The sequence below is a fragment of the Microcebus murinus genome, chromosome 12, assembly GCF_040939455.1.
Source record: "Microcebus murinus isolate Inina chromosome 12, M.murinus_Inina_mat1.0, whole genome shotgun sequence".
Lineage (NCBI taxonomy): Eukaryota > Metazoa > Chordata > Mammalia > Primates > Cheirogaleidae > Microcebus > Microcebus murinus.
The window spans coordinates 29,405,480-29,432,464 of record NC_134115.1 but is presented as its reverse complement, the minus strand read 5'-3'; the positions used below and the strand labels follow the sequence as shown (position 1 = coordinate 29,432,464).

The following is a 26,985-nucleotide window of genomic DNA, read 5'->3' as shown; positions in this document are numbered from 1 at the left end:
CCTCACATCTTTTCTCTATTCTTCTGGGCTGCCCAACCATCTGCATGTCCTGTCCTTCCATAAACTGGCCAGTGGCTTCCTATCGATCACAGGAAAATGAACAAAATCCTGAATATGGTGTGGCGAAGACTGCCTTTTCAAAATATCCATATTCTCCTTCTTCCTCACAATATCTTTCATTATTGGGATGGGAATCTCTCTCTCACACACACACAAAGAAAAGACATTTTATAACCTCCCTTACAGAGAGGGATAATCTATGAGATATAAGCAGAAGTTTATTAAATGGAGCAACTAGGAAAGGCCTTTTATCCTTGCCCTTTTGGTTCTTCATGCCTGGAATATAGATGTGATGGTTGGATCTCCAGCCTCCATCTTGAGACCTTGAGGGTGGAGGCTGGAACTAGAGATGGTAAGGCAAAAAGATGGAAGGATCTTGATGACTTGGGAGAACCACCATATGCAACTTGACTTTCTACTTCTGGGCTTCTTATTTGTGAAAGAACAAAATCTTTATACATTTAACCTCAGTACAGTTGGATTTCTGGCACTTGGAGTAGAACTCAATCTCTAATGGACACATACAAGATTTGTAAAGCCCTACATAGTGTGGTCTCTGCTCTCCTTCCCAAGTTGCGTCTTACCTGACTCTCGCCTGTGTGTTCTTCCATGCAGCAACGTTGGCCTGCTTTTAGTCGTTCAAATGCACCTGGCTGCCTTCCTGCACAGGGCTTTCGTGTATCTTTCCTCTGTCTATAGGATTTTCCTGCCCAACCCCTGATCCTCCAGCTCAGTCTACCTTACCATTACTCATCCTTCAGATTTCAGTCCCAGCAGAACCTTCTTAGAGCAGTCTTCCTGGACTTCCTTCTTTTCCTCTTCCCCCCCTCCTCCCACTAATCTAGAATAGGTTCCTTTGTTATGTGCTGTCGTGGAACTATATTCTTTTGCTGAAGAATACTTTTCTTAGGTTTAGTAATTAGACATTCATTTATGTAATTACTTTATAAATATCTGCCTCCCCTATTAAATTTAAACTTCATGAAAGCAAGGGCCATGTCTGGATTTTTGTTATTTTTTTTTTCAACATTTTATCCCCAGCATCTGGCAATTTGGTATATATTCTGTGTTTAATAAATAATAGTCATGGGAATGAATGGAGACTTCCAGTCCCTGTTCTCATGATCTGTATCAGGCCTTCTCTTTCTCTCTTGCCAAAACTCTCAACAGCCCTGCATTAACAAATTATCTCATTTTCTGTCTCTCCAATAGCTCTATAAGATATGTAAATAGTGACAAATCTTTTTCAAACAAGACATTCAACATTAAATCAGTCCCTACTACATTAAATCAGTCCCTACTAATCTGTTCAAATGGTCACTGGAATTTTTGACCTTACTCTCTCTCATTTAAATCTTCAACCTCAGTAGTAAATTGCAATTTTGAGAATTATCCAACTGGTCTATGGCCATCCAAAATACATATTCAAACAAATAAACTGAAAAGACCAGCTGTGGATGACACTCTCAATGTTACCATGGCCTTCCAATATTGCTTTCTGTATCCAAATATTGCTTTCTGTATCCAATTCAACTCTCCTGATCTTAACCTCTTAGCAAAGTGGCTCTCAAATTTAAGCATGCATCAGAATCACCTGGAAGGCTTCTTAAAGCACAAATTGCTGCTTTCAGGTTCAGGAGGTCTGGGGTAGGGCCCAAGGATTTGCATTTGTAACAAGATCCCAGGCTATGCCGATGCTGTTGGTTCAGACACACTTTGAGAACCACTTTTTTAGTGGCTTTCCAAGAAAAGAGGATCTGTTTCTTTAAAGGAATCCAGCAGTGGATAAATTTGCTTGTCTGCATTTTTAATAGGAGCCTGTAAAGCTTGTCAACTTGGGTATAATGGCCAGTTTACGAAAAGTAAAACAGTAGAGTTGGACTATCCTGAGAACCATGGAGCCATTGCACGTCCACCTATGGGGTAATGAGGAGGAGAAGCTGTCTAACCTCAGGGTAAAGCGCTGGGTTGCTGCGTGGCTTGCCCAGACCTCTGAACCTGCCCTTCTCTTAAGACGCTGGGTGAGAGCAGCAGCAGCTGTGTGTACTGATGGCATCCTGTGTTTCCATTTCCATTCCAGCAGCTCAAATAGCCCAGGCCAGCAAGTACTGGTCCTCAAAACAGAAACAGCATGGAGAAAGCAGGCACCTCTGACTTGACTTATTCTGCTGATGACTCCTAAGGCAGGATGATTTCTTCTGTGATCCTAGCCATCCACCTTGCTGTGATACCCTTGGCAATCTTAATATCAGAACGTCTTACAGTTTTCTCCCAAGATGCTTGTGTCGTTTTACCTTTTCATTATCCATTTCCCTCCTAAAACGGTCTAGGGAAATTGGTTTGTTCCTAAAGTATGGTTGTGTCTGCTTTCATACTTGATTTTGAAAACCTATTTTGGATGTAAGGTCCGGGGCTCAAATAACAACTGGTAATGTTTAATTGTTCCTTTCATCCATTCGACAAATCTTTATCAATTTCCGTGTTTTGGGGAGCACGTTGAAAGATGATGGAGACACAAAGAAAGAAAAATGTCCTCATTGTTCTTAAGGAATTTTTCTGAAGCCTCAGTTTCCTCACCTCAAAAATGAGGATAGTAATAATAACCCCTGTCTTTCACAGTTGTAGTAGTAGTTAAACAAGGTAATACATGTTAAGTTTTTAGCAGAGTGCCCAGTGCATTGCAGGCACTTAATACAAACAGGCTGTTATTAAATTAGGTAGAAAGATAATAATATCTTTAATAATATTTATTATTATTAATAATTAAGTAGAAAGATAATATCTTTAGAAAGATAAATACTAGTGTTTCAACTGATAGGCAAAAAGTATATTGTATTTGCAGCATGAGTTGTGGGAGAAGAATCTGAAGGAAACATTGGGTAGTTTTGGCTAGAGATTAATTGATTAGATTTTCTGGTTTTCAAAAATTGCAATGAAAGGAAATTTTGATGTGCTCTATTTTTACTTCGTAGTAGCAAATAAATGTGTGCATAAGCAATAAAATTGACATTTGAGTACCTTTAAAAAAAAATATATATATATATTGTAGTTTTATCATGGTTTGAATAAAGAAGTACTTAGAGAGGAGGGTGTAAAATTTTATTACATCTTTCATCACCAACATTACCATCCTAATACTTACTTATGTTATTGTTGTAGGCCTTTACTTAATGTGGATTGCATATTGCCTGTAAACCAGTGTAAGCTGTGTCTTTACACATTACTATCCACCACATGTTGGGTGGCCACTACTATTAATACCAAGTAATAATAACTACTGACACTTCTCCAGGTGTTTCCAGGTCTTACCGTGAAGAGGATTCTGGTCCTACCTGCCCCATTTCTTCTCCTCTTCCCATCTAAGGAAGGTCCCAGCTTACCATGTGGTCCACCATATTGAACTTTTGTGCTGCAAAATTGGTAAGAAAGATGGAGGGAGAAGAGAATAGCGAAACTTGACTCAGGGCAGTGAGAAGAGTTTGGGGAGTGTTGAGAAAAGAAGTGTGGGAGTTGCTGCTGCGTATGCCCAAGGTAGATGAGGGATAAAAAAAGTAGTTTTAAAGGCTATGTATTCTCCTGTGTTCTCAAAAGACAAGTAAATATTTTTAAATGACTTTTTGATTTATTTTTAAATGACTTTTTTGGCTGTCAGATTGGGTTTCTTTGATTGTGAGACTGTTCTTAAACTGAACCATATGGATGGACAACTTTTCAATATTACAGGTGCCTACTTAAACATTATAAATTTATCAAAATTCTTCCAATTTTTGGAAGATGTGTTTATATGCAATACAATACACTGATGACAAACAAATTTTGAAAAACTTTGCTCTGGGATGTTTCTTACATTTCTCAAGCATCAGAACACCTAGAAAGGATAATGTCCTTTGCAGAATGCCATGGAATATTGACATATCTAATTCTCGCATAGAATAATTGTCAAAAAGTTATCAGTGAGTTTCGAAAAAGATTAATGAAATTTGATAGCAGAAAAATATCGTAAAGATATGGATACTCAGGTAAACTCAGGTTTGTAGAAGAGTTTACTTTTGAAAACAAAGAGCTTATTACAAAAACTCTGCAGGTCTCTGCATCTTTACATAAAAAAGTATATGCAAAATCCTTAACAAATCAAGTTTATGAGTTTTTCTGTTACTATATGTTTCCTACTAATTCATCCATTTTTTAAATAGTAGACAACAAGCAATTGTGAGTACAAAAATGTTAGGAAAACATTATGGGGAAAATTTTTTTTTCCCAAATATTATGGGGATACAAACCATTTGATTACATAAAATGCTTTTGTACTGTTCTCATCCCCCAGACAGGGTACATAATACCCATTAGGTGTGAATCTACCCATCCCCACCTCCGAAATTTTTTCAATGAAGAAAATTGATATTCATTAGCTAAGACTTTTCTAAAAATTGGAGATAAGCTGCCATTATTTTGTATTAGTGGTAGTTCTGATCACTGAAACTAGTGTTCTGTGGTAGCAAAATCTGAGGATCACCACATTGAAAACAAAGGTAGTTACAGAGAGATCAATTTGGGAGCTGTGTCTATTGAGGCGTAGTGTTGATGTGCCATTAACAGTACAAGTGTGTTGAGAGTGGACTTCTGATTGTGAAATGGAGTTAACCAACACTTTCACTCTCAAGAATCCCTGTAATTATTTTCCCCATAGGAATCAAAATGCCTTAGGGTGCTATCGACTGTCAAAATGTCTGAGCCACATGCTATACCAATATTTCTCCAATCAAAAGCTTGATGTTTTGACTAGCCCATATAGACTACTATGGATTTAGGTTAGGTTTATGAAACAGATGAAAACAGAGACTGGACTTCTGCATCTGGCAATATGCCAGATTATATATAGCTGGAAACCCCTTTTAATACAAGGAATGTAGAAATTTCAGATAAACTACAAAAACATTCTTTATAATGGATAGTGCTTGCAAAAAAGAAAAAAACAAATAAAAATAAACAAGAAAATTATCAATGGCCAGAAACGAAGAGGAAATTGACAACTAGAATGATAAGCAAATCAGATCACCCTGTGGAAGCTTGGTGAGGGACAGTCTCAGTCATTTAAGGTTTTGTATTTTGATGACTCTGAACCCCTGCGAAATAGAGAGTTGAAAACAAAAATCCATGCACAAAGCTGAGATCCCTGAAATTTGCCCACCAGCACAAAGCAACAATCTAGACACTTCTTAGTTTCAGTCTAGGTATGGGTGGGGGGAAAATCTCCTCCAATAATTTGTAACCAGAGGATTTGTGCTCACATAGATTAGGGTTTCAAATTTACACAACTCACTTGACTTAGGAACCCCGGAGCTGGGAAATAAAAATCCAAGTGGCTTTGGTAGGTCATACCCCATACTGACTGGCAGGTGCATATGCAAGGCCTCTCTGGAGGGACACACTGCAGGATGAGACCCCCCAGAGTTTCAGATAATTGAATTATCTGTTATAGACTATAGATGGGTTTTCAAAATGAGTAAAACTTAGTGATAAATTATGTTAGCATGTATAACCAAGAGCCAGGGCCAAACAGATCTACTAATGCTCCCTGCCCACCCTCTATTTATAGAACTTGGAACCAGACATTGGAGAGAAGCAGACACACACACCCAGAATTGTTATCTTACACTGGGCTAGAAGGTGGAAAGAAATCCAGTTCCCCGTGCTTAGAATTTTTGTTGGTTTACATCAACCCAATCAAGAAATAAGGACCAATGGCTGTCATCCAATAATAGATACTCAAGTTCACCTTTATGCAGAGGAGTAAGGAAAGAAATCAGGATTATTTAGGGAAACTGAACCACAGGAGTGGGGAATAAGTTTTTCTCCCTGTTAAATACAATAGCTATCAACCAAATTAAGTATTTTGAGTTTAATAAAATAGAAACATTTGGGGAAAATTGAAAAACTTTAGAAAGGAAAGAGATAGAGCATAAGTAAATACATTAAGATGAAACAGGGGATATAAACAAAGATGAAACATATATTAAAATAATAAAAGAATAGCATGAACTTTACATAAATAAATGTGAAAATTTAAACAAAATGGACAATTTCCCAGGAGAATATAATTTTGCACAACTCAGTCAGGAAGAAATAGAAAACCAAATGGGCCTATAATCATTAAAGACATTGAATCTATCATTATACAAAAAAATCTATCCTGCCAACCCCAAAAAAAGAAGGAAGAGGAGGACAAAAAGAAGTAGAATGTAAAAAACTACCACCAGGTCAAATGATGTTAGTGGTGAGTTCTACCAAATATTACTATAGGTAAATCCAACGTTATGCAAATGCTTCCAGACATTTCAGACCACCCAAATTTTTCTCAAGGATGAATTTCTTCTCTGAGGAGGAACAATTCTGTTTTTCCTTAATTTCTTGAATCTGCTTAGATAACTTTTACTTTCTTTTCATAAAACATTCAAAGGGAGGAGAACAGACTGGAAAAAGACTGTTCCTCCATTTAGTAGAAGATTGACTAATACAAAATCTGAGTACACACACATACACACACACACACCCCTCCATATTAAAAGGAGTACTCAATGTTTATCTTAAAAAATTTTAAAAAGTACTACACATCTGCTAGAATGACCAAAATCTAGTCAATACCAAATGCTGGCAAGGATGTGGAGCAACAGGAACTCTCGTTCATTGTTTGTGGGAATGTAAAATGATGCAGCCACATTGGAAGACAATTTGGTGGCTTCTTACTAAACTAAACATGTGATCTAACAATTACACTCCTTGGTATTTACCCAAAGGAGTTGAAGACTTACCTCAACACAAAATCCTGCACATGGATGTTTATAGTAGCTTTATTCATAATTGCTAAAGCTTGAAGCAACCAAGAATGAATGGCTAAATAAACTATGGTATATCCAGACAGAGGAATATTATTCAGTGCTAAAAAGAAATGAGCCACCAAGCCGTGAAAAAACATGGAGGAAACTTAAACACATTTTACTAAGCGAAAGAAGCCAATCTGCAAGGCTACATGCTGTGTGATTCTAACCATATGACATTGTGGAAAAGGCAAAACTATGGAGGGAGTAATAAGATCAGTGGTTGCCAGGGGCTGAGGGGAGGGAGTGATGAATGAGTGGCACACAGAGAATTTTTAGGGTGGTGAAATTACTCTCTATGATATTATAATGATGGCTACATGATGTCATACATTTTTCCAAACCCACAGAATGTACCACACCAGGAGTGACCCCCTAATGCAAACCATGGACTTTGGGTGACAATGATGTATATGTCAATGTGGATTCATTGATTGTAACCAATGTGCCACTCCGGTGAGGATGTTGATAAAGGAGAGGCTATGCATGGCGGCACGAAGGGAGTATCTGGGACTTTTCTGTACTTTCTGTTCGATTTTGCTGTGAACCTAAAAGTGCTCTTAAAAATAAAGTCTAGTAAATAATATTTTTGAAAAAGGAGACAATGTACCCATCATTAAGGTCAATTCATTTGTGTACCTACTGAAGGCAAGGTTCATAGAAGAAATGGGGAGAAAAGTTTGTTACCTCTTCAACTGGGAAAAGCCAAGGAGTCCTAGTCTAAGCTGACTGCCATAAACAATACATTTCTGAAAGGAGAGAAAGAAGATTGTCTTTTACTGATGTTATTCTCAATTGCCAGGCTGTCTCCAGGTTTCTTTTCTAGCCCCTACTATTGCCCAGAAATTTGCTGCTCAGATGGCCCTAAAGATTTCTAAAACAATGTCCACTGGCCACTCTTCTCAAATCCATTCTATATACTATTGGCCTGATTGTGAGATGTTAGAGTGTCATCATGAATTCTCATCAGTGTCCTCTTCCCTTTAATTTCCCAAAGTCATGAACTATGTGACAAAGGGTGGGTTGCAAGAAGTCACTGATTAAGGACAATGATCATGATCCTGCTCTTGGATACCTGTTTATTGACTTCCATGTGGCATGTGGCCCATTCACCTCTGTGAGGTTGGCCAGCTGTCTAGGTTGCCCACTCTGGGCATCGACAGAGATGGGCTTTCTGTGTGACCCTAAAGACTTCATATCAGTTCAATGTGATTTTCTTTTTACTGCTTTCTGTGTAGAATTCATCTCTGCAAAGAGTTCCATTTCTTTGGTTGAAGGTCTCCTCCCCCATTAAATGTCATCATTTCTGGGAGGAATAACACCAGAAGCCATATAACTAACGTCGATGACAGACAAGAATGAGCTGGAGATGCTATAATATCTGCAAGGGGCGGAGAGCACTAAATCTTGCTTGGACCAGTCACCTCCACCTTCCCCACAAGGTCCTCAAAGAATACACATGCAAAGAGCAGGCAAAGCTAGACAAAATGATGCTTTCGATGAACTTCCTCAATAAGGAAGTGTAAGTCTGTGCCTCAACGAAGGCTTCATCTGATATTCACCCAACATGTCCAATATAAACCTCAGAACCTATCATTCCAATTAACAGCCACACACCTCCAAGGCCAGAGGGAAGGGAATTTAGGAATGCTTAGAGCTATCTCCCTGCTCCCCACCCCACCCTCTCTACCCAACCCTCTCAGGCCTGCCTGCTGCAGTAGAAGAGAAAACATCTAAAGATAAGAAAAAATGAAGTGGCCGATGCCGTCCCAAGCAGCTCCGTGCAATTTCACCATTGCAGCCAGAAGGAAATCAGTGAAGAGAGACACACACATTCCATCCTCAACAGCCCTTAAATTTCACCCCATCGTTACCAGGGAAGCTGATCAAAGCAGATTAGCACATCCTTTCCTTGGAGTGGAAAACAAGGATCGAGAGAAGAGAATGAGAAGACTGTTTTCCCTAAGGGTCAAAATTTGCCTACTATGTATGTCATCTGCACATTAATATAAATTAATCTATCACAAAAAGTTGGCAAAATAAGCATACACTGGATGAGAAGAAGGCGTCCACCCAGGGATAGCTGGGGAAAGGTACGGAGGTTTTGCTGTGCTCACCTGCTCAAGGTCCCAAAGCTGGTAGATAGTAGAGATTTCTATCAAGCCCCTCTAGATTTAAAGACAGTGCTCTTTATATCACCCTGGGTAGCCAAAAAGGGTGGCTAAGGAAGATCTGAATGCGTCTCTAATACCTAAGACACCATCACACTGAGAACTGCTTGAAAATAAATTTCTGTGTCTGGAGCTTGAAAATCAGCAGAAGAAAATGCATCACTTTATTTGAAGTTAAAATAAACACATTAGAAAATTTCCTGAGAGGTGTTTCCTAATCCTTCATGCATATTTTCTCTTAAAACACAGGATTAAAAGAGATGAAATGTATTATTACACATTACAATTTAGCGCTGCATATTTCAAATGCTTCTTAATGAAACAAGTTGTACCATGTCACCAGCTGAGAGATTTCCAATAGCTACACACCCTTCTGAAGGAGTGGGTAACTATTCTAGGTGTCTATGAATGTTTTTCTGAGCCTCTAAACAAGGCAAGCCACCACATTACAAAAGAAAGTTTCACTAGCTAGAATGTCATGTGATGCTGGCAGTGTGTAAGGATGCAATAAAATGGCACACTTTGTCACTTATTTGCAAGAGGAAGAAGGACTGACATGAAGTTAGGTTATTGTGAGAAGAGGCACACTGTGCTGTCCTATTGTCAACTGAGGAATATGTTCCCCAGAATCTGAGTTAGAGTTGGCCAAGAATGACATTGCCCAAGATTTAAGAGGTGAAAGTCAAGTGGCTGCCATTACTCTTTAAAGATCATTACTGGCTGGAGGTGATGAGGGACACCCTGAAAAGACCGTATTCTAATCCCCTTGGAGACAAGTTTGCACCTGTCCTATTCTGACAGGCACTCAGATTCCAAGAAGCTATTTCAAAGATAGGCATAGGCTATTAGACACAGCGCTGGTGTAAGAATCAGAAGCCTGTCTTAACTACAGTTAATAATGATAACACATTTATCGTTTTCTCCGTGCCATTGTGTTCTGTGCTTTATGTTAAGTACCTCATTTGGTCTTTGCAACAGCCTATGAAGTAGGCACTATAATTATCCTTATTTTATAGATGAGGAAACTGAGGCACTGAGAAGTTAAGCAACTTGTTCATGATTGTCTGGTTTCTAAGGGGAAGTACCAGGATATTGAGTTTCACTGCAACTAAATTTCTAGCTGTGTGATGGTCCCTTTAACATAATGAATCTCATTTTTCCCATCTGTCACATGAAAGACTTGTCCTACATGGCCTCTGAAGTCCCCTCCAGGCCAGCTGTCCTATTATTCTACTCCCCTCATATTAGGGAGTGATATTCTCCCCAGCAAGTATTTGATGCCACCCATTTTAAAGTCCTTCATCAAAAATCCCTTCTTAACTACCAGCCTGGGGAACTCATTCCAGCTAAGTTAATCTTGCCTTCCCATCTGGCCTATGAGTACCGCAGGAAAGTGACTCTGCATTCATCTTGCTATCTTTACACACAGTACCAAATGCAATGGAAGTCAATGAGAAAGTGTAATTCTATATACAAGTGCTTGTTTATTTGTTTTTACGCAGATCTTCTCAGGAAAGTACCCAAAGTGAGTGTCTGAATTGTCTTATCACCTGGGCATGTTTTATTCTTCCACATTCCAGCATGTAACAAAATTCATATATACCACCATTCCTTGTCACTTAGTACCTGTTGGGTAACTTGTCTTTAGGCGCCAAATGCCTCTAACAGTTCTGATTTTCATTTTGATGCAAAGAAGGAGTTGCAGAGCTGTAGTAAAAAGAGGGGGTTCAGCAGACATTGCACGTCACCCTCAGAAATACTAACAAGGCATACAGCTTGGGAAATATTTGGAATCTTTCAAATTCAGCAGGTTTCACAACCCACTGTTTAAATGGGCTCAAGGATGATAATTGCTGCAGTGAATGCTTTTCCACACCCTAACTGGTGAAGACCATCAGGAGCCATTTGTTTGCAGCTGACAGGCTCAGCAATGCACCTTCACTGTCCACCTCCAGACTCTGTGAACACTCCAGTCCTCTGTCAAAATCCAGTCTGGATTCTTTTATCACCTCTCCAAGACACAGAATATGACACTGGTCTACTGCATTTATGATATAATGATCTTTGAACCTGTGAAGTAGGAAGTAACCATTACCCTACACAGCATGGCAAGCCACCTTCATGCCAGAGAGTGAGATACAGCTGGCCAAAGTTCAGAGCCTGCCACCTAGGTGAAATTCCCAGGAATCTAGGTGCCTGGTGCATGTCAAGATATTCTTTCCAAAGCGAAGGACAAGTTGCTCTATCTGGGTCCCCCTACCACTAAGAAATAGGCATAATGGCTAGCAGTCCTCCTTGAATTTTGGAAGCTACATATACCTTATTTGGAAGTGCTACTTTAACTCTTTACCAAGTAATCCAAAGGCTGTCAGTTTTGACAAATGTCCAGGCTGCCATTCAAGCTGCTCTGCCACTTGGGCCATGTGGCCCACCAAAGCCACTGGTGTTTGAAATGTTTGTGGCAGATACGCGTGCTGGATGGAGCCTTTAGAAAGGCCCTGTTGGGGAGTCACAGTGCATATCTTCAGGATTTGGGGGCAAATCTATACCATCCTCTGTAAGGAGAAATAGTTGCTGGCTTGCGACTGAGCCCTAGTGTAGACTGAACACTTGACCATGAGCCACCAAGTTGACATGGGGCATGAGATACCCATCATTAATTGAGCACTGCCTGACTCATTATGTCATAAAGTTGAGCATGCATAGTGGCACTTCATGGAGTGGAAGTGACCCAAGCACATCCTGAAGGCAGAAGTAAGTTGTCCAGACAAGTGGCTGAGAATAGCTCCTACTCTTGCTGCTCCCTTCTTCTTTAGCAGCCCGCACCTGCATTCTAAGGGGGTGTTCCCTATGACTAAATGATTGAGGATGAATTATTTAGGCCTGGTTTATAGATCATCAGGCCCAAAATGCTAGCATCACCTGAAAGTAGACCACTAGCTAAGCGCTATACCCTTTCTCAAAGCCCTTAAGGGAAATCCTCCCAGTGGCAGAACTTTGAGCAATGCATCTGGTTGTTTATTCCTTTCTGGAAGGGTTGATAATCAGTGATATGACTCATGATAATCAGTGATATGACTCATGATAATCAGTGGTATGACCTACTGATTCATAGCCAGTGGGTAAATGGCCAGAGACTTGAAGGGACATGTTTGGAAAATTGGTGACAAAGAAATTTAGGAAAGGATTATAGGAATAGACTTCTCTGAGTGAGCACAGAGTCTGGAAAGTAGTTAAGTCTCATGTGAATGTTCACCAAAGAGCCACCTCAGCGAAGGAAGACCTTAATTACTAAGTGAACAAGGTAAGCTATTCTGTGTCATTCAGCCTTCTCCTCCAACTCCTGTCTGTCTCCATGGGGTCATCAACAATGTGACCCTGATAGCAGGGATGGACATTAATAATGTGGTCAGCAACATGGAGTTACACCCACCGAAGCCAATACGGCCACAGCCAGTGCTGAGCACCAAACCTGCCAACAGCAGAGACCAACACTAAGTCCTGATGGGGCACCATCCCCTGAGGGTCCAGCAGTTCCCCTGGTGGCAGGTTGATTACACTGGACGCCTTCCATCACAGAAAGGGTAGCACTTTTTCCTGCCTATGGATTTGCCTTCCCTATCCACGATTCTTCTGCCTCATTTGCTGTCATAGTGCCCTGCACAAAATTGTCTCTGACCAAAGAACTCGTTGTGCAGCAAATCAGGTGTGGTGATGGGACTGTGCTCATTGAAGTCACTTGTCTTACCAGGCTCCGGAAGCAGCTGGCTGGATAGAATGGTGAGATGGCCTTTTAACATGCAGTTGTCGTGTCAGCTACGCAGCAACACTTTTCAGGGCCAGGGTAACATCCACCAGGATGCGATACATACCCTAAATTACCAACCAGCATACTGTCATGTTTCTCCCATGGCCAGATCTTGTGTGCCCTGGAATCAAGGGGTAATAGTGGAAATGGCTCCTCTCTCTATTATCCCTAATGATCCATTAACCAAATTTTTGCTTTTTGTCTCCACAACTGTGGGCCCTGTTGGTTAAGAGGCCTTAAATCCCAAGGGAGAAATCGTTTCCACTGGGAGATAGAACAATGGTTTTATAAACTGAAATCTGAGCTGACCTGGTCACTTTGGGCTCCTCACACCAAAGAATAAACAAGCAAAAAAATAAAAAAGTCTCTATACTCACTGGCTGGAGAGACTGATCCTGACCGTCAAGGAGAAGCGGGGGCGGGGGGGGGGGTATGTGTGGAATGTAGGGGATCCTTTAGGCTATCTCCCAGCCCTCCTGTGTCCTGAGATAAAAGTTAATGGAAAACTACAACAATCCAACACAGCCGGGATTGCTCATGGCCCAGACCCTGCTGGAATGAAGGCTTAGGCCACCCTACCATGCAAGATTACGACCAGCTGCACTACTTGCTGAGAGAAAAGGAAATACGGAATGGCTGGGGAAAGAGAGAAGTAATAAATACCAGCTGGGACCGCACGACCAGTTATAGAAATGAGGATTGCAGTATTAACCACTGTTGGCTTTGATATGGACATATTTTTAATATATATTAACCAGTACATTTTTGTTTTTCCATCTCCAATTCTTCTACTGTCTACCAAAGGATGTGCTAACAGTGGTTAGCCTTAAATCTCAGCACGTAGAGTATAACTCGGCTGGAAGAAGGTTGAACATCACCCAGTAATGGATAAGGGGGCACATAAACCTGTGCATGTCCTCTTTTGGAGAGAGGGTCGGCCTTTTTCCATTGTATGAGGGACAGTGCAACATGTTATATAGAGGCATTATTTTACTATTATCTTGATTTCAAAATTAAAAGCCTTTAAAAAAAAAAAAAGACATGTATGGATGCCAGGGGGAAGAATGATGGATTGTGATGGTTTGTGCTACGTCAACTTGGTTAAACTTGGAGCTACATTTCCCAGAATTACATTTCATGTATGGTTCCAGAGCATAGTTGGCCAAAAAAGGGATTTTTATGAGACTTAGCAGGCAGAAGTGAGGCAGTGGCCATTCTTCTCTAACGGCCATTTTGTTCTACAATATGGTAAGAGATGGATGTGGAGGTGTCCAGCATGTTCTGGCTGGAGCTCTCTCTCCTCCATGGCCTGTCCAGCTCTTCTTTCCAACCGCCAGCCCTGCTGACTAGCAGCAGCCCCTGGGCCACCCTCAGACCCCTTACTGATGACCCCTGAGGGAGCAGCAGCTTCCTACAGACCTCTTCATAAACTCCCTCTTCCAGCCCTTCTTCTGCAGCTGGGTGTGCTTGGTTTTTCAAAATCACCAGTTGGTGATGACTTCTCTGACCCTCCATTTTTCCTCAGCTCCTCCCACTCAGTATAAGGTCTATTTTTCCATAACAGACACCTTATACCATAACACTCATAATGCCTCTGACTTTGAACTCATGCGACTTATGCAAAGTATCTATAAAAAGAAGACTTTCCTTTCTTTACTCATTCCTTCTTCCTGCTGCCTGGAACACAGAGGTGATGGCTGGGGCTCTAGCAGCAGCTCTCAGACCATGAGAGAATATTAAGAGGAGGAGCCTAAGTTGGTGATTGTCAAGCTATCCTATCACCCTGCTTACCTCTGGCTTTTGTTTACATAAATAGAAATAAATTTTTGAAGGCCGAGCATGGTGGCTCATGCCTGTAATCTTAGAACTCTGGGAGGCCGAAGCGGGAGGATCACTCAAGGTCAGGAGTTCGAGACCAGCCTGAGCAAGAGCAAGACCTCGTCTCTACTAAAAATAGAAAGAAATTAATTGGCCAACTAAAAATATATAGAAAAAATTAGCTGGGCATGGTGGCACATGCCTGTAATCCCAGCTACCCAGGAGGCTGAGGCAGAAGGATTGATTAGGCCCAGGAGTCTGAGGTTGCTGTGAGCTAGGCTGATACCACAGTACTCTAGCCTGGGCAACAGAGTGAGACTCTGTCTCAAAAAAAGAAAAAAAAAAGAAAGAAAATTTTTTTCAGGAAACTCTAATTTCAGATTATGTATTAGTCACAGCCACTCTAATTTCAAATTTTCTATCACTCATACCCTAAACTAGTCTTAACTGAAACAATGCCCAGAGATCGTCTTTTCTTTTTTTTCACTGCACGATATTCCATTTGGTTAATATGCCATATTTCTATCACTCCCCCATACATGGGTGCTAAGGTTTTCTCCAACTCTTTAACATTACAAACGATGATGCAGCAAGCATCTTTGGAAATACATCCTTTGCCCTTCCTTGTTTACAAGTATTTGCCCCTCACAATCTATAAAGCCCTTCAAGGAAGTTTAGTCTCCTCATCTTTATAGTCTGGGGCACTGTGCACGCCAAGCGTGCTTGTGCATGAACGGATGTGTGGCTGAGGGCTACATGGCTACGTAGTCACAGTGCTGCATGCTCAACCAGCCGCAAGACCTTCCCAACTGCTGGTTCTCCTGGCCAGTGTCTTACCTACGAAGCCACATCTGACAATCACTTCTAGCCCGGGAAATACATCAACATCCCCAAGACTCAAGCTAATTTTTTTCTTAATATCAAGTTCATGCCTTTTACGCCTTCATTCATTTATTTCTTCAGCAAACATTCATTGAGCCCATTCATGGAGCGAATCCTTCTCTGATTGCCTGTACCTGGACTTAACTTTCTTGACTCTTGTCCCTGATCCCTGGTGACTCAGAGGCACCTGCTGTGATGGTTCAGATGCCCAGCACTACTTCTGCTGAGTTCTTCCTGCGCCTCGTCCTCTCTAACGGCTTTGTCCCTCTCCCCAAGCTCGGACTTCAGTTTGTTTCCTTATTCAAAGCTTGAATTAGTTTCCCAGGGCTGCTGCAACAAAGTGCCACAGATTGGGTGGCTTAAACAACAGAAATTTATTTTCGCACAGATCTGGAGGTTAGAAGTCCAAGAGCGAATTGTCAGAAAGATTTGTTCCTTCTGAGGGCTGTGAGGGGGGTCTGTTCTCAGTCCTTCTCTCCCTGGTCTGTAGATGGCCATCTTCTCTCCCTGTCTTCACGTTGTCTTCCTTCTGTGTGGTCTGTCTCTGTGTCTAAATTTCCTTTCTATAAGGACACAGGCGTATTGGATTAAGGCCCATCCTAATGACCTTATCTTAACTTGATCATCTAAACTTTTGCACCCATTGATTCAACTAACTGTAGATGGAAAATAATCAGGAAAAACAAGCATGGTTGTGTTATATTGAACATGTACAGATTCTTTTTCTTGTCATTATTTCCCAAACAATACAGCATAACAATTATTTACACAGCATTTACATTGTATTAGGTATTGTAAGTAATCTAGAAATGATTTAAAGTATACAGGAAGATGCATGCAGGTAGGTTATATGCAAATATGACCCCATTTTATATCAGGGACTTGAGCATCTGCAAGTGGTCCTGGAACCAAACCCCCATGCATACTAAGAGATGACCATATTTCCGAATGAAGTCATATTCAGAAGTCACAGCTTTCTGGGGGACACAATTCAACCCCTAATAGAACCCAAGATCCCAGATCCTGTCTAATTATTCCTGCTCTGCTTCTGCTTCCCCGATGTGACAATTAGGAAAGCCACCACCAACAAGTCCTGATGCTCATGCTTGGGATTTTTTAAAATTGCAATTTATTATCCATGTCCCCATGTTGTTGCTAGCTTATTGCTTAATAGAATTGCATCCTCCATAAGCTTTAATTATAAGGCAGAAGAGTGAATAAAAGAGAATCCAATCTGAGGTGGGTTTGCAAGGTCATTTCCATTTAACTTTTTGCAGATTCCCACCGTGTGCTTCATTCTCATAAACTATGGAATTAAGCACATGAGCCCACCGGGCCAGGCCTTGCACTCACTGCTGTCAGAATGAACATCTTGAGTAAATAAGGACAGCTGGATCAAACCCGCAGATGAGGCGGCTGGTGCAATCTCAGCAAGGATGTCTGCTGCAGGCGGCTTGGGACAGGGTTCCCTTGAATATCTGCTCAGAGATCAGGCCCGAGAATACAAGCAAGCTGTCCACTGCTTAACCAGAACAGGCTACGACAGCTGGAAAGATGCTAGTAAACCTATTCCGAAGGCTCTTAGCCTGGGTGCAGGGATGAGCTTCCCGGGATCTGTAGCAAACAGTGTTGATGTTCCACCAACATCCCCTCAGCCCACCCAGAGGTTACCTTCAGCGCTGGCGAGCAGTTCCACAGACCTGGAAGCCTTCTTCTCAAACACCTGTCTCCCTTCTGGCTGAAGGCTTTCTGTGGCTGCGGGGGCACGTTTGCCCGAGGGCAGAGCAGGCTGGGACGATCGGAGAGTTAACCCAACAGCCCCCAACCAATAAAGGGCAAGAGGGTAAACACTAACTTCTTCACCACTTGGTGGGACAGTTCTGAGGTATGTTCTGCACATCGTCTCGGAAGGTCCCCAGAGAAACTGAGCCTCGATTGTCCACATTGGTACCCATGGCCCAACGCACCTTTCCTGGGTTTCCGCCCTTCCCTGTCTTACTCCTTATCATGCTCCCTGGGACTGCATTTCATAGACGTGACTTGCACCCAAGTCTTTATCTCAGGGTCTGCTTTTGAAGGAACTCAAATTAAATCGGGGTTTATAAGCCCCTGAAACTATGTGGAAAAGTATGTGTGCTGTGTGTTTCTCTGAAAAAGGGCACAGAGCTTTCTTTAGATCCTCGAAAGTTCTTAGTCAAAACTTGAATGGTGGCTGGGCATGGTGGCTCACACCTGTAATCCTAGCACTCTGGGAGGCGAAGGTAGGCGAATTGCTCAAGGTTAGGAGTTTGAAACCAGCCTGAGCAAGACCCCGTCTCTATTAAAAATAGAAAGAAATTAATTGACCCAACTAAAAATATATATATAGAAAAAATTAGCCAGGCATGGTGGCTCATGCCTATAGTCCTAGCTACTCAGGAGGCTGAGGCAGCAGGATCGCTTGAGCCCAGGAGTTTGAGGTTGCTGTGAGCCAGGCTGACGCCTGGGCACTCACTCTAGCCTGGGCAACAAAGTGAGACTCTGTCTCAAAAAAAAAAAAAAAAAAAAAAAACCACAAAAACAAACCTGAATGGTGTAAGAACCACTGTTTATTATCTCACAGTGAGAGCAGTTATTCCCCCCTCCCCTACCCCAGGTCCAATGTAATCTCTCTCAGCCTGGGAAGCCAAAAGGAATGGCGTCCACATTTGCACTTGGTGACAAATGGGCGTGATGGGAGCCGCTGGCAGAGAGAACAGCACTCGTCTGAGGGTGCACGGAACCGTCCAGGCCTTTACGCACAGCCCTCGGGTGCCGTTCCCAAGGGCGGCCCCTGACTATGGCTAATCTGATGTATGCGGGTGTTTTACCTCAGAGTTGAAGGCCACTCACGAAAAGACAACGCATGATTCCACTTACATAAGGTACCTACAGTAGACCAATTCATAGAGACAGAAGGTTGAGCGGTGCTTGTCAGGGACTGACGCGAGGGGAACGGGGAAGTTGTCGTTTACTGTTACAGGCGCAGAGTTTCGGCTTTCCACGACGGAAGAGTTCTGGAGACGGGTGGCGGCGAGGGCTGCCCGACAATGTCAGTGTACTTAATGCCGGTGAACTGCGTGCTTCGAGATGGTTAACCTGGTAAATTCTATGCTATGTTTGCAATTGTAACACAAAGTGTTTGAAAGCCACCCACGTTTCAATGAACAACAACAAACGTAAGTAGAAGGGACTGTGACGCACCACACTGGCACTATCTTCTTTCAGGGACTGGTGCTCACGATGCGTAGCAACAACTTCGGGGACCTGCCTACCACAGGAGGTGAGAGGGCTGGCCTGGATCCCCGGCCTGAGGAGTGACCTTAAGCAACTGCCTTGATGTCTTTGTGCCCGCGTTCCTCTGGAGCTGAGGAAAACAGCTCCTGCTGCGGAGCTTCCTGGGGAGATGCCAAGGGAGCCCCCACTGGTGAGGAAGAGGACTGCATTAGGCCGAGAGCTGCTGCTGCGGAAACCGCAGGAAGTGACGGAGAGAGAAGAGAAAAAGGTCAGTGTGTTTGTTGTGTGAAGCTTAAGAGTTAGAGGTCAGCTCCAAGAAGCAGAAAAACAACAAAATGTGGAGGTGGGAAATAGTTAGGAAGGAAATGAAAATATGTGAAGACCAAGCAGCAAATACTACTGGCAAAAAGGTTTTTATAACCGGCATAATACATTGTATATATGTAATAATACATATTATTAATACATAATAATTAATACATATTAATTAATAAATATATTATTACATATATAATGCATATGTTATTACATATATAATGCATATATGATTAATAATACATATATTATTAATACATAATAATTAATACATAATACATTGTATATATTCTGCATATTATGGCATTCTTGCATCCATCATTGCTAAGCAAATTTCCTCAAGTTAGAGATCTTGCATTCTATTGACTTTTAGTGTCTGGGCACTGTTGGATGTATATGTCCTAATGTCAAGTTGCCAGTTCCAAATATACTTGCCATCAAATTGGCACTGACTGATTAATACTATGGTGCTCAAAGGGTGGTGGTGTTCACCAGGGTTTCGGGGGTTGGGGGGATAGCCCCACATCTGAGGGATGTGGTGAACATTGTGGAGGGGAAGGGCATACCTCTAACCCTTGCTAGGGAGAGGCAGAGATATAAAATGTAACCAAACTGTTAACAAAAAAAAAAAGAAACATTTATCGGGTGTAGGGCAGGTGGGGGGGAGGAGGGGATGGGTATTTACATACATAATGACTGTCATGCCACCATCTGGGGGATGGACACGCCTGAAGCTCTGACTCGAAGGGGAGAGGAGGCAAGGGCAATGTATGTAACCTTAACGTTTATACCCCCATAATATGCTGGAAAAAAAAAAGCTGCCAGTAATGGTGCTGTGTCTGTCACTGTCCTCATATCAAAGTCCTGTCTGGTGATAATTTGCCATTGCAACACCTTTTTCTAGAGTCATAGTTTAGTCTCTCATGTTACTTAATAAACTGAGTCAGATTTGCCATCACGAAAATAACAGGAATTTGCAGGAACACGCTGCTGTGACCGCTGCCAGTGAATGTGAATCGTGAATGAGGTGTCAGAGCCCAGGAAGCACCAAAAGACATGTGACTTCCCTTCTTGAACAAAGGTTTTGCAGGAGTTTAAATATCCTAGGTTAAAGTCAAAGTAACTGTGATGTAAAGAAAACTTGACTTAAGATCCAATTGTTTGGGGGGAGGAAGGGGAAATGGGCATTTATTGAAACCTTAAAATCTGTACCCCCATAATATGCTGAAATAAAAAAAAAATCCAATTGTTTTTAAAATTCTCTTTCTAACATGTGTAAGATTCTGTCAACATTCTTATCATTAACGCTTTAATAAAACCAAAAATTTGGTTTTGACATCTGCAAAGGGAAAAAAAACCCCAGATAGTATTTTCCTATACTGATGCCACCAATAAGTAAATCAGAAAACACATTTAGTATAGATTTGATAATTCAAACTAACAAAATTTAAGTGAATATAATTTTTCAAGAGTTTAAAAAGCAAGGCAACATTAAAATTGCTTTTTAATTTTGGTTAAATATAAAATATAATAACCTTGAATTAGTAAGCAAAACTTTATTGTTATTAATACTGTTTTGTACAAAATACTTTGTAAACAGACATTCTTCACATAGATAATATTGAAATCATAAAACAAAAGCAGGATAAAGGTAGATATGAACTTTTCTTTTTAGTACTGAGCCCCTCATTAATAATTTAATTTCAGCCAAATAATAATTTCTATAACAATAACCTATTATTGTAAATATTAAATTGATTTCTTTTTATTTGTTTTAGTTTGTATTTAACTTATACTCTTATTGCCCTTTTTTCTACTGTGTAAGGGCTATGAGTACAAGAATATACCTAGGCTAGCTTGCATTTAAATAATGTTACAGTAGAACTGCTTAAATGAACCCTAGGGGATCTATGAGAATTTGTTTTTTCAGAAGAGCTTTGCACAACACTCAAGCTAGAGAAATACTGTCTTAGAAACTTGGAAAAAGACAATATCAATGTAGCATCAGTGTTCATCAGTGTCGAGAGACCATTCCGCAGGGGACTCTCATGTTTCTGCACATCTGTGGGCAGAGGCACTGACTGCCTTTGTTCTGGGCTAGCTTTTCAAGGATCTTTGTGTAGTGAACATGTTGGGAGACAGAAATAATGTCTTTCTAGGAAGCAAAGCATAGGTTGCCCATAGCATTAGATATTAGAGATAGTAAAAGGGGGGCATGGTTACTGTCCATTATAAAAGATTCGGGTTCCCTAAGCTCTGTGTTCCTCTCCTCTAAAGCAGCTTACTGTGTGTGCTGGTGTCACTTGGTCCTCTCCACATTAACCTGTGGGCATCAGAACTTGGGGAATGGGCACAAAAATGTGGATTCTCTGGCTGCTATGGTATTATTGCTGTGAGCTAAAAACCGTCCTTTGTCTCTGACCCAGGAGTTTCATGTTTTCTACCAGCATTCATGAAACTATGATTGGCTAAATTGTTAGCTTGTCAGTAGAGTGAAATCACTATGAAATCCAAGACCCTCTCATAGTTCTTTTGTTTGTTTGTTTGTTTTTCTATTGTCACATAATATTTTCATATATTTGTGGGATACATTTGGTATTTTGTTATGTACGTAGAATGTATAATGATCAAGTCAGGGTATTTAGGATATCCATCATCACAAGTATTTTTCATTTCTATTCATTGAGAAGTGGTAAGTCCTTGCTTCTAGCTATTTTGAAATGTATAATACATTGTTGTCAACTATGTCACCCTACTCTGCTATCAAACATTAGAACTTACTTCTTCTATCTAAATCTATGTTTGTACTCATTAACCAACCTCTCTTCATCTCCCACCCACCCACACACTTACATCCTTCCTAGCCTGTGATAACTCTACCCACATGAGATCAATTTTTTTTGTGGTTCTCACATATGAATGAGTACATGAGATATTTGTTTCTGTGTCTGCCTTATTTCACTTAACATAATGTCCTCCATTTCCATCCATGTTGCTGCCAATCGCATGATTTCATTCTTTTTTTATGGTCAAATACTATACTATTATGTAAATATACCACACTTTATTTATTCATCCACTGACAGATACTTAGGTCGATTCCATATCTTTGCTATTGTGAATAGTGCTGCAATAAACATGGATGTGTGTGACCCTTTGGTATACTGCTTTCATTTCCCTTGAATAAATACCTGGTAGTAGGATTACTGGATCATATGGTAATTCTATTTTTAGTTTTTTGAGAAATCTCTATACTGTTTTCCATAATGGCTATACTAATTTACATTCCTACCAACAGTGCATGAGAGTTCCCTCTTGTCCACATCCTCACCAGCATCTGGTATTTTAGGCATGGAGGAAGTGACATTTGAGCTGTGATCTGAGTATAACTTGGCTAGTTGGATATGCAGCAGTGGGGAAGGGCATTCCAGCTGGGTGAATGTCACAAAGTCTTAGAGGTGGGAATGGGCTGTGGTCCATGGTGGAGTGTTCAGTACATTAGCCTGACTATAATAGAGGGTTTGGGCTGAGAAATACCAAAGATTTTATTAGAAAATTAATTTGGTGCTAAATTTTCATGTGTTTAAATATTAGGTTGAAAGAAATCCTATATGTAATAGAAAACTTTTGAAGGTTTCTAGCTCTTTTTCCCTGAAGTCATTGATTCATTTTCTTGTTTATTTGTTTACTTAAATTTCTAAGCAGGGAGATGATATATTAAATATTGAAATCCAATGTCATAGAAGAATGAAGTATGGTATAATAAAAGAAGATCACCAAGTTTCTTATCTTGTCTCTGGCACTTACTAGCTGCATGACCTTGGACAAGTTGCTTCTCTGAGGCCAGTGTCCTCATCTGTCTTGGGAAGGAGTAATAGTCACATTAGCTGAATGAGGTGTTGCAGAGGTTATAGATTATATCTCTAAAATACTTGGTGTAGTGCCCAGTACATAGGAGATCAATAAATGGTGAGTATTTTCTAGCTAGCTACATGCAGCATGGATTGGTATAGAAGAAGTGAGGGCACAGATCTTTTCTGTTTTGAAAATTACAGTTACATGGGGATAGGCCATCAGGACCCGAGCTAAGATAGTGATGGTGGTAACAAAAAAGACCCTGAATAAAAGAAAAATTACTAGAACTTGGAGATGAATTTTGGAGATGAATTGAACATAATAATAGCTAACATTTAAGTGCCTAGTGTGTACCAAGTGCTATTCTAAATACTTCAATACATTAACTCAATTCTCCTAAAAGTGCTCTGAGGAGGTACTGGTTTTGCTGCCATCTCACAATTTAGAAAACTGAGGCTCAGTGAAATGAAATAACTTGCCTGAAATCAAATAACTAAGAAAAGACCAACAGGGACTCAAACCCAGGCAGTGCAGTACCAGAGCCCATGTGATAAGCTACCATGCTGCACTGTCCTGCACCATAGGAGGAGGCAAAGGAGCAATCAGTGAGGATTCTTGGGCCTGGGAACCCAGGAGGGGAGGAAGAGCAGAAGCTTGAAAAATGACACCTTGGAAAATGACATGTGTCTTGACATGTTGAGCCTGAGCTGGGGAACATCAAAGTAGAGGGGGCCTACAGGGAGTTTGAAGGTGAGGCTTAGAGCTTGCCCATGTGAGAGACGGGGTCTGAAGGCAGAGATGTGAGAGTCACCTGTTTACTGCACAGGAGATGGTGGAACTGTTCCCCCAGTGTCACCCTTTTCAGTGGTCAAAGGTGTGGTGACCCAGGGCATACATTGCCTGGTGTAGCTGACTGTAAATTGGAGAAAAGATAGACCTGGCAGCTGTCAGACCAGAGTTTCAGGAACCGTTGCTATGCCAGGGCATTCTGTCTACCCAGAAGGACACTCAGGGTCCTGCTGCCACTGATAACTATTTCCCAAGAGCAAGAAGGCAAAGACCATGGCCTTTCCCTTTAACCCCATTATCATGCTGTCTGCTCTGGTTGACTCTTCTTTATTTCTTTATGACAAGCATCACGGTATAATGGGAAAGGCTCCAGAGTTGGAGTTAGACAGACCTGGGTTGAAATCACAACTCCATAACTCATTGGCTCAGTCACTTTATATAATTTAATTATAAATCATTTCATCTTAAATACATCTTTAAGCTGTAAGGTGGGGATACTGATACCTTTCTCATAAGGCTGTGGTGAAATAACCATGAAAAACCTTCCCTAAATGTTGGTTACCTGCCCCCAACTATTTCATCCTCTTTCTCCTTAGCTGGTGTGAAGCATGACCACAAATTCTTTAATGCCTTCTCTCTGAGAGGTGGAGTCTATGTTCCCTCCCCTTGAATCTGAGCAGGCTCATGACTACTTCAACCAATAGATTAAGGGTGAAGTGTCATTATGTCATTTCTGTAGTTGGATCATAAAAAAATGGTGCAGCTTTTACCTATATGCTGAAACACTCCTGGAGCCCTGAGCCTCCATGTAAGGAACTTGACCACCCTGAAGCTGGACAACTGCAGCTGAGCCCAGCCTTAGGGACTCTCCCACCAAGGCACCAGGCCCAAAGGAAGGCTGAATTGGACCTTTAGAACCAGTCCATCTGCTAGCTGAATGCCATCAAGTGGTCCCCATTGATACTACATGGAACAGAAGGGTTGCCCAAAGAAGCCCTATCCAAATGTCTAGCCCACAAAATCATGAGATACAATAAAATGGTTGTTTTAAGTCATTAAGTTTGGGTGTAGTTTATGATCCAGCAATAGTCAAGTAGAACAACCCCTGTTATCCCAATCCCTCCAACACCTCCATCCACCTGTCTCCTTACCTGAAATAGCCTATCTTGAGTGTATTCTGATTCAAATCCTGTTCTTATTTATATTCCATTATACACAACATGATTCGGGGGCAATTCACCTTATCTCCCTGTGCCTCCTTCCTTCCTTCTCTTTTTTCTTCTTTCCTCCTTTCTTTCCTTGCTTCCTTCCATTCTTCCGTCCTTCCTTCGATAAGAATTTCCAGAATGTCCTCAGTGTCCGATGCTAGATTGGGTGTGATCCCTTTCTTCTCTGTCAGGGATCAGCAAACTTGTTTAAAAGACCAGGAAGTATGTAATTAAGATATGCAAACAAGTATCCAAATCTGCTGCTGGAGCATGAAAGTAGTCATAGATGTAAACAAACAGGTGTAGCAATATTCCAACAAATATTAATTCATCCAAATGAATTTTGTATTCACTTACAAAAATAGGCCGCAGGTTAGAGCTGGCCTACAGGCCATAGCTTGCTGATCCGTGTTCTATGTGCTTAACACCTGGCTAGGAGCGAGTTATCTCTGTAGATGTCTTCCCAGGCAATAAATGGTACACAGCAGTACTATCTAATAGCAAGAGAAAGAGCTTCTGGCCACCCCAACTCAAAGAGACCCTGGAATTTAAGCTGTCTCGGCTGACAGAGAAATGGATTTCCTCACTCAGAGATGGCATGCAAAGGCATGTAGTCGCAATGCACAAACAGGGGTGTCAAAGAGGCTCATTGATCTGGAGACAAGGATGGGCCTCAGAGAAAAGTGAGAGATCAGGTGGAAATGCTAGGAGCCTCATTTTCTAAAATTGAAAGAATGCTTCTTCTGCTCATTCATTTTTCTCTCCAAGGAGTCGTGAGGACAAATCAGATAAGGTAAAAATGACTGTGAGCTCTATAGATTCCTGCCAGGTATTATTGAGGCTATCATCTTTCCTTTCCAGAAAAATAGCTCCTTAAAGTAAACGTCTTCAGAACATGATGTAAAACCTCTTTCCCTCCCTCCGACATAGCAAGCATTCACAGGAGGGCACCAGAATAGCATGTAATGTTCTAACAGCTCTTCCAGCAGTGAGACTAAATACACGTAAACTAGTCTAAATTTGTATCTGCTGCGAACATGAACAATGACATAGCGTCATTCTGCTATGAGGTTCATCTAGACAAATTATATGCAAAGAAGGACACACTCCATCACTTTCCTGACGTGTCCAACTTCAACATCAGACCTACATGACCCAAAAATAGCTCTGGCTTCCCTTTTATTTCCCTTTAATTGATAGCACTGTCATGAAGATAATGAATCCAGATTGAGAAAGAAATAGAAAATTTAGAGGAGATACAATGCAGGTTTTTCAGGCTATCTTAGCTTTGTATCTGCAATTCAGCCTGGTTTATCTCAGTGAAAGGGGTTTAATGGAAGGTTATGCAAGGGAAGATATCTCTTCGGAAGCTGCAAAACCAGAGAATCTCATAAAGAGCTAAGGAAGTGTAGGGCATAGCAGTAGCTCTAACCCTGCATCCAAAGTCCTGGGCACCCAAGAGCAAAGGGAACTACTTCCTATCCTGACTCTTGTCTCTAATTCTTTTGCCTGGTGGGTTTGTCTTACTGTTTTCTTGCTGTCATTTTTCTTAGTGTCTCTTGGCTTCTGGCTCTAGTGCCAACTGCTCACTTCTCTTTCTCATTCAAACTTCATATGAGAAAAGATGCCAGTAGGATAGTCAGTCCTATTAAGAGAAGAACACCCTGGTGAGAAGAATAGTCCAGAACTACTGGGTGGCCTGTTGGTGATAGCTTAAGATCAGCTACTGGGCCTTGGTTCCATCAGCTAAGGCTGGGCTATAGGTCAAGACATATAAAGTCTGATGGCTTACATAGCTCCCTTCATAGACTCTTTGCCATGACACAGCTCAACACACTCAAACCCCAGTGTCAAGCCATGGGCACCAAGAAGCAATGTTCCCGGTCCTGCCTCTCCTTCCCCCACCTCATCCTGTGTCCATCAGTTCCCTGACTCAGAATCCTCTCTTT

At 41.3% G+C, this 26,985-nt stretch overlaps 1 long non-coding RNA gene across 1 annotated transcript in view; it reads left to right on the top strand.

Annotated features, from left to right (window-relative positions):
- Nucleotides 1-18,864: 18,864 nt before the first annotated feature.
- The window catches only part of LOC142874277 (uncharacterized), a 33,120-nt gene continuing 24,999 nt past the window's right edge, over nt 18,865-26,985 (top strand). The window contains exon 1 of the long non-coding RNA XR_012922087.1: nt 18,865-19,137. This is a non-coding gene — a long non-coding RNA (uncharacterized LOC142874277). The remainder of the gene's footprint in view (nt 19,138-26,985) is intronic.